The 8978-nt window shown below is 34.2% G+C and overlaps 1 pseudogene; it reads right to left on the minus strand.

Annotated features, from left to right (window-relative positions):
* Window positions 1-750: 750 nt before the first annotated feature.
* On the minus strand, window positions 751-1256 carry LOC123254497 (annotated as a pseudogene).
* Between the last annotated feature and the right edge of the window lie 7722 nt (window positions 1257-8978).

Below are 8978 nucleotides of genomic sequence, written 5' to 3' on the forward strand. Positions count from 1 at the left end.
ATTTTAGAAATTAAATTTTCACTATTCTTTAATTAATGTTTAATTAATTCAAATTTAAACTAATCAAATTAAAATTTAAATTAATTAATTCTATCATTAAGATTAATTTTATTTTCATTAAAATTTAGACATTTAAATTTTTTAAAAAAATTAACAAAATTAACAATTAATGAAATTTTAGAATGACAAAAGAGGGGATTCAGGAAAAAGACTCATACACTGAGGGGTAGAAATGAATGATAATCCAGCAGAAAAAAAGAAATCAAATAGGAGGAGCAAAAGAATGAAGTAAAGAACCGAATAAAAGGATGAATAAGTAAATAAATAAATGGAAAAAGCATTTATAAAGCAATTATTTATGGCAAATACTGAGCTTAGTACTAGGGATAAAAAAGAGGAGAGTCTCCGCCTTAATAGAGCTTACATTCATTTTAATCACCTAGATTTTCCAATGTTTCCCTCTACCAATCCCCTCCCAGAGATTCAGCCTTTTTAATATAGAAGGGGTGGGGGGAGTCAGCAAAATTAACCAGTGTGTTGAAAAAGTCTGACATTTTGTGCAATTGAAAAAAAAATAGAGAAAGTTTTTTTCACTCTTTTTGGCCAAGTGAAGAATATTCTGTTGAGTGAATTAAAATATTTTTAGTTGATGTGGAAATAATTCTTTCTGAATGAATACTTAGTTTTAAGGAAGCACTCAATTATTTTAGGAGTTGGTGAGTTTGCTCATGAATAAAAAGCAACTCCTGATCATAAAGAGCAACTCCTGATCTCTATTCATGTGACTTCCCATGCACAGTGGCTGTACTCTTTGCTCTGCAAGTAAGTACTGGCTTAATCCTTCGAAGTAGCTCTTCAGGGCCAGCCTGAGGGTCTCACTTCCCAAGGAAGGCTCTCACCACTCCATATCCTGCCCATGACACTTTTCCAGTTGTTCCAGCTGTCGCTCTAGTCCAACGAGCAGTTGCATGACCTGAATCTGATTCCAAGCAGCAGAAATAGCATTCTGGTTGAAGAAGGCAAAGATCTGCTGGAGGATCTCATGAACAATGACTTCAGTATCTTCCCTCTGGAGTTGGCTATCCTCTATGGCTTCCTCTGGGAAATGCTTCACATTTGGCACCAAGGAAATTGTGCTCACTTGGTTCAGAAATGAGGTCTATCAGGAGACTCTGAATTAGGTCACAGCCAAGTGAGCAGTGGGTGCTGGAGCAAAGCAGCACCCAGGCAACTGGCAACAAGCTCTAGGAGGTCATGGTGATGCTAAGGATAGTTTGAGGCTGACTGAGCTAAGAAATCAGTGAGCCTTTGGCTCAGCTTCTTAGATTCTGGCCTCTAGGCAACTCTTTCAAACAGTTTTGAGACTACTTTTCATTTCTTGGCATGAGATTTCCTTCTACTTTCTGCTTTCTTTTGTTTACTTTCCATGTTGTTTTTAGAAGATACCATTAAAATTCCTTTGAATTATTTGTGAAACTACAACCAAACTTTCTCTTAAGAAGAGTTTGTGGAGTAAACTATTTGTGATCACCCGCCATGTTTTACCTTTTTTTTTTTTAAAATTCTCTCTTTTGTAGTTCATACTCCTGAAATGTTTTTCCCCTCTCTCCTCTCCTTGCTCTTTCCGTTGCCACCTTCTATATTTAAGCTTTCCTCAACTCTCATCTTCCCTTGATCATCACTTCATCACTCATCATTTCACTCTGTCTTCAATTTTTTATTAACAAAAAAGAAAATATATTTAAAGAACAGATACATACATTAAATGAAAGCATGAATTTGGAAGAAAATTTACTATGTATTAGCTTAAGACAGAAGGAGCCATCTTAATGTTATTAGAGAAAGCAAAAATAGAATTTTTATTATAGAGAAAAAACAAGAGACATCACCTAAGGAATAATAGAAAAACCCATATCAATATTAAATATTTATGCATTAAATAGTATAGCATCTAAATTCATAAAGCAAATTCAACTGATTTAAAAAAAGACATAAGGAGAAATATAATAGTAAATGACTTTAATATTCTCACAAACAGAAGAAATTTAAAAGGGAAAATGGGAAAGTTTAGAAGAGAAGAAACTATTGGGGAATTTAGAGCTAAAAGATTGTGACAACTTATGAATTGGATCACTAAAGAATACACTTATAGCACCCAAATAGAACTCTTTGTCTTTCCTCTTAAATGGAAAGCAGTGGTATAGGAATAAATCTCTGGATTTAGAGTTAATCTGAATTTAATTGGTTATATCCAGATCCTGTGATTTATGATTTGAATTAGATGACTTCTAAGGACTATCCAAGATCTAATAACTATGATCTTAATCCTTTCTCTCCTAAAATAATCCTTATTTCTTTTGAAAAAACCTTTCTACTCATTCAGGTCCATAACATCAAGTCATATCTGATTCTTTCTCCATTTTGTCACCATACTCAATCAATTGCCAGATCTTATTCATTCTACTTCTTCAACATCTCTCTAAACTCCTTCTCTCTTCAGTCAGCATTTTTATGTGTATTTATGAAGGAAAAAAGAAAGACTCAGGAAGATTAAGTGAAATTTTCAAGGTTTCTAAGCTTGTAAATATACTAATCTTTTTTCCCCTTTACATATTCAATATTTCACTTAAATTCAAGTACTTGTTGGTTTTTTTTCTGCTGCCTTGTCTTTATTTTCTACATATTTGTTCACTTTTAATATGCACCTTTAATTGGCATCTTCCTCTTTCTTTCTTCAAAGTCTAATTCAAGATCAGCCTTCTTTTTTCTTATTTCTGATTTTACAATTAAGAAATGATACCTAATTCTTTAAATTACTTAGGCTTCTTTTCTGCAGTAAATCATTCTTTTTTTTTTCTTTTGAAAGCCTTACTTTCTGTCTTAGAATTGATACTAAGTATCAGTTTCAAGGCAGAAGAGGGTTAAGGGATAGGTAACTGGGATTAAGTGACTTGATCAGGGTCACACACCTAGGAAGTTTCTGAGTTCAGATATGAGCCCAGGTCCTCCAGTCTCCAGACCTGGCTCTCTATACATTGAATGCATTAAATTATTCTTTTTTTTTAAAACCCTTAACTTCTGTGTATTGGCTCATAGGCGGAAGAGTGGTAAGGGTGGGCAATGGGGGGGGGTGTCAAGTGACTTGCCCAGGGTCACACAGCTGGGAAGTGTCTGAGACCAGATTTGAACTTAGGACCTCCCGTCTCTAGGCCTAACTCTCAATCCACTGAGCTACCCAGCTGCCCCCTGTATTAAATTATTCTTAATGAACATTATGTTTATTTGTGCATATGTGTCATTCTTATACTAGACAATAAACTCAAGGACTGTGGTGTTTTTCATCTTTGTGTTCTTAGACAGCAACAGGTGAGTTAAAGACATTCTCTATTCTTTATACATAAAAAATATTTTAAAAGCACTTATTAAAACTCACTCTGTACCAGTCACTGTGGTAAGTCCTTCGGGAGCAAGAAAAATCATCTCTGCTCTAAAAGAACTCACAGTCTAATGAGGGAAAATCCCAGTGTCTTGCTCATAATAGTCACTCAATATAATAGATACTCAGTATGTGTTTGTTGAATTAAGACCAAGAAGGCTCAAGAAGAGGTGATAAGTTTAGAGAATTCAATGGTTCAACTAAAATTATTTCTAAAGTCCCTCCTTGCTTCCATGTTCTATAATTCTGTGATTTATTCCTGCTTTTCTGCAATGAAATTATTTTCTCTGAAGTTACCAATCAGAAAAATTTTAAATAAAATGAGTTTTGGTTCAGTTCTTTTTTTTACATAATAGAATAAGGCAGGGATTATCAGTCCCATGGATTTCCCCTAGGGACTCACTAACATACAGAACATTCACAGTACTAGTGGGTATTAAAGGGAGCCCATACAAATATGGGCTTGGTTTCTTATTAGATTGTGATTAAACATAGATGTTTTAAATTTTTTATTCCTTTCAAAGTCTATGGAGTCTCCCTGGCTTATCCATTTCAGCCACTAGATCAGGCCTTGATTTCAGTGGATATCCTGAGTTATTGAGCTCACTGCATTAGGCTTTTCTCAAATGAATTTGTTTCCTTTGGTCATAGAGAGGGGAAACTACTTTTTGAACTTCTATTTTCAATATACTTTACATGCATTCAATTTCCTTTTGTTTTCTTATGTCATTTCTACCTTCAAGGAATTTTTGATTAAGAGAAAATAAAATTCTTGTGGTTTAAAAACTTCAAACAGCAATTTCACTCCCCTTTAAGTCTATCACTGCTAATTATTTGAAAAATCTCAAGAAGTGAAAGTGTTGCAAGGATAGAAAGCCAACTGAACCATCAAGAGGCAAGTGAAAAACCCAAGTATTGATTCCAAAAAAATTAATCATATAGGAGCAAGTCAAAGCTTTACTTTCAATTATTATCTTTTATGGTCTGAAGAAGACTGCAGTGCTACCATCTATTTGCAGAACAAGATGCCTGAGAATGTGTGATCTCCAGAGAGAAGAGGAAAATTGTTGCAGTGAAGTAAATACAAACTGATTACATATATGTTAAATTCAGATATCAGAAACTTTCAAGGCCAAAGAGAACTTGGAAAGTGCCCAATCCATCTCCATAATTCTATAGATAAGAAAACAGCTAAAAAGAGGCCAGATAACTTTCCCTAAGCCATCTCATTCTGGATAAAGTTAGTTCTAGAACTCAGGTCTCTTGATACCCAATGATTCTATTTTACCCAGCTCTCTAAGGTTAAAATAAGGAAAAATGAAACATTCAATATTAAAAGATCAGCAGATAGTATTTTTTTCTTTATCTCCTCTCTATATTCTTTTTACTCCAAACCCTACTGGAAGAGGTCAGAAAAGAGTAAATATGGGCAGTGGGCAAATTTCTGTCTGTGGATAATGAAGAATAGAGACTGTCCTCATTTGATGATATTAAAGCTCTACAAATGAATCAGAGCTTCCTTTCCCTACCTCTTGAAAGGAAACAAAAGGCTGAACTAAAATAATTTTTTTGGTCTCAGAAAATCAGAATTTAATGTCAGTAAAATGCATGAATGCCAATTCTTTTAATTACAATGGCATACAAGTAATGTTTTCATTACTCACCTGAAAAGTGGGATTTTTTCCCTCTCTTTAAAAGAATTATTTCCTTTTGTTTTATAAGTTAAATTCACAGGTAATTCCTTTCCTCCCTCCCCTCCACACACTAAAAAAGGTATAATTTGACAAAAAGATATATAATATACATATATATATATAAAACTATATCTTGCCTATTTCTATTTATCAGTTAATTTTCTGGGGATTGATATATACAAGTCATTCTTTAAATAATACTTCATTTAAAGAAAGCTTTTAAAAAAAACCTTGCTTTCTGTCTTGGAATTAATACTGTGTATTGGTTTCAAGGCAGAAGAGCAGTAAAAGCTAGGCAACGGAGGGTTAAATGACTTGCCCAGTGACATACAGCTAGGTAGTGTCTGAGACTTGAACCCTGGACCTCCCATCTCCAGGCCTGGCTCTCTATCTACTGAGAGACCTAGCTGCCCCAAATAAATAGCATTTTATATAGCATTTTACATACATTTTACATATATAGCATCTCATTTGATTCTCACAATAATCATTTGGTTAGGTAGGTAGATAATCTCTAGTTTGCAGAAAAAGAAATTGAATTTTTTCTATTTACTAATATTTTATTATTTAACTCAATTCCATGAAAAAATAATTTTAAATATACATTTTCTTTAAGTTTGAGACAAATTCTCATTCTCATTCACTATTCTTCCCCTTCCTTGAGATGGCAAACAATCTGATATGGATCTTACATGGATCTTTACATGTGTTAAGACATATTAGTCTTTTTGTGAAAGAGAACTTGAAGAAATAATGTGAAATATAGTATGTTATGATCTATCTGCATTCTGACTTTCCCTGAAGTTGAATGGCATTTTTTATCAAGCGTCCTTAAGGATTTTCTTGAATCATTGTCTTGCTAGGAACTGCTAATTCATTCATAAATATTCATCAAATAATATTGTTGTTACTGTGTACAATGTCTTCTTGCTCCTGCTCACTTCACTCTGCATCAGTTCATGTAAGTCTCTTCAGGCTTTTCTTAAATCATCCTTCACATCATTTCTTATATTACAGTTGTATTCCATTATAATCATATAACCACAGCTTGTTCTTCTATTCTTTAATTGATGGACATCCCCTCAGTTTCCAGTTTTTTTGCCACCAAAAAAAAGAATTGCTATAAATATTTTTTGCACAAACAGGTGAGGAATTGAAACCCCTAAGTCACATAGCCACTAAATGTTTGAAGCAGTATTTGAATTCAGTGTCCAAGTCCAGTTGGGTGCAGCAATCTACTATGCCACCTTCTTGATTTCTTAGAATTTCATGTATTGCAGAGGAACAGACAGGTTGTCCTTGTTATAGCACTATAACACTCTTCTTCTGGTCATCTTCTCCTATGACATCCTCTGTACTGATTCTTCTGTACAGTGCTTTGCTGGTAAGATATTGAAGCCTGCTCATTCTTACCATGTCTCACCCTTTGGATGACCTGAAACTTTACTTCTTTGGCCAGAATGGTTTTCAATTATGCCATTTTGCAACAGTGGAAGACTACTGATGAAAAATGTCTTTGTTTTAGGGAAAAAACTGTCTTTTAGACTTTTCCAATTGGATATCTTATAGATATATCAAGGACAGCGAGGTGGTGCAATGGCTAGAGTGCTGGAAACCCAATGGTTCCCACACCTAAGCTTCTACCCCCTTATCCCTTCTCCTTCTATTTCTATTTCTCTGTCTCTATCCCTTTCTATAATTGTAAGTTTTGGATGAAAGCAAGGTTGGGTAATGGGAGGAGACTAAGAAATTGCTCCCAAAATGGAGTCCAAAAACATACCTATCTTGATGGTTGAAGTCTTGATGAGTGAGATGTGATGGAATGGCTTTGATTGGGGAATCAAGGTTTCAATTTCCAAATGAAGATCCTCAGGAAGCCCTCAGGACTGGATCAGAGCTGAGATGCCCACCTCTTCCCTCTCTCTGTCCTCTGTCCAAAGACCTCTCTTTTCTTCCTCTGAGAAAATCCCAGAATTCTCTCTGGTCTCAACTATCATCAACTGTCAGCAACTGCCTTCTTCTGGCTCCTTTTGTCCCATCCTCTTTGCACAAATCCCATCCTTACAGCTGGGGAGGGAAATAGTGAACCACTCCAGGATTTTTGTCAAGAAAAACCCAGAGATCACAAAGAATCAGATATAATTGAAATCACTGAACAACAAAAATGAATGTTTTATTTTAAAAATATATCCAATAATTAGCACAGTGAGTTGAATTGATATAAATTTAATATACATTTTTTATTGTATTCTTGGAAATTATACCATTTCCCACTATCCCTCCTTCCATCATCTCAAAACCATCCTGTATAACAAAAAAAATTTTTTTTAAAGAAAAAATAGCATAAATGATCATTGCATTGAAAAGTTTGAAAGGATTGTAGGAACAGTTCCAGCTTTTGCTACTACTAACCTGCCATCATGGCTCCCCACCTCTCTTTCCTTCTCCCCCATTGAAAAGTTTGAAAGTATTTGCAATGTACATCACTAGTTGATCTCTCAGTACCTCAAGGGAGTGGATTAAGTGTGTCTTCCTCCCATCTCTTCATTTGAGCTATGTGTATTCTTTATAATTTTATAACATTCATTTTTGATAATTTTTGTGAATGTGCATGTGTGTGTGTGTGTGATCTTTCTGCTTATTTTGTTGTAGGTTGTGTTTATTGTTTTCTTGTCTCTTCTTACTTCATTCTTCAGTTCTTGTAGATCTTTATATGCTTCTCTGTATCCATCACAGTCATCTTTTCTTATAGAACAGTAATCTTCTATTATATTCATGTGCCACAACTTGGTTATCTATTCCTCAGTTACTGGGCATCTCCTTTGTTTCCAATTATTTGCTCTTGAAAAATGATGCTACAAGTATTTTGGTTTATATGCACACTTTCTTCTTATTAATAACTTCTTTGGGACATAAACCCAGTAATGGAATGTATCTTTTCAAAATTGTCATTTCAGCAACAACACACCTTTGTCTCTAATACATCTAACCTTTGAACACAGTCATTTGGACATTACTGGTAGCTTTCCTCTAAACCATAATTCTTCTGAGGGCAGTGACTATGTTATTTTACATTTCTAAATATCCAGTAAATAGCACAGTGGGTTGAACTTAGCATGTGTTTAATATTCATTTGTTGAATTGCATTCTTAGAAATAATTTTCTTTGAATTCTTTTAGAGTATTAAGTCAGTCTTTTTACATAAGGTTTATTAGCAAAAGTTTTATTAGTAAAACATAGTTTTTAAAAGATTGCATTTTAACAGTAGGTTCAACATAAATAAGAACAAAAACAACATTGTCCCTCCAACCCCCATGAACAATAAATATTAAATATACTGATTAGAATAAATAATAAATATGAATTATTAAATGTTCAGGTATTAAGAAAAGATGAGAATTCACTGAATTGAAACCTTTTTTCAATTCATGAATGGCAATTTATGTCTTAAAATAATTCTTTGAATACAATGATTTTTAGCTGATAAACATTTTTTCTATTGATTAAATGCTTAGTTTAAAGGAAGCAGTCAATGATTTGAAGACCTGAAAGTCTACTTCTTCTTTAGTCCCTGAATTTTCTGGTGAGTTTGCTCATAAACAGAAAGACTCTCCTGATTTCTATCCGGGTGAATTCCCAGGCACAACGACTATACCCTTTTCCTTGAAGGTACTGGATTATTCCTTGGAAATAGCTCTTCAGAGCCATCATGGAGTTCTCACTTTCCAAGGAAGGTACTTCCCACTCCACATCTTGTACAAGACAACTTTCCAGCTGTTCTAGCTGGTGATCCAGTCCAAAGAGCAGTTGCCTGAGCTGAGTCTGATTCCAAGGAGCAGGAACAGCAT

This window comes from Gracilinanus agilis, unplaced genomic scaffold (genome assembly GCF_016433145.1).
Source record: "Gracilinanus agilis isolate LMUSP501 unplaced genomic scaffold, AgileGrace unplaced_scaffold23340, whole genome shotgun sequence".
Lineage (NCBI taxonomy): Eukaryota > Metazoa > Chordata > Mammalia > Didelphimorphia > Didelphidae > Gracilinanus > Gracilinanus agilis.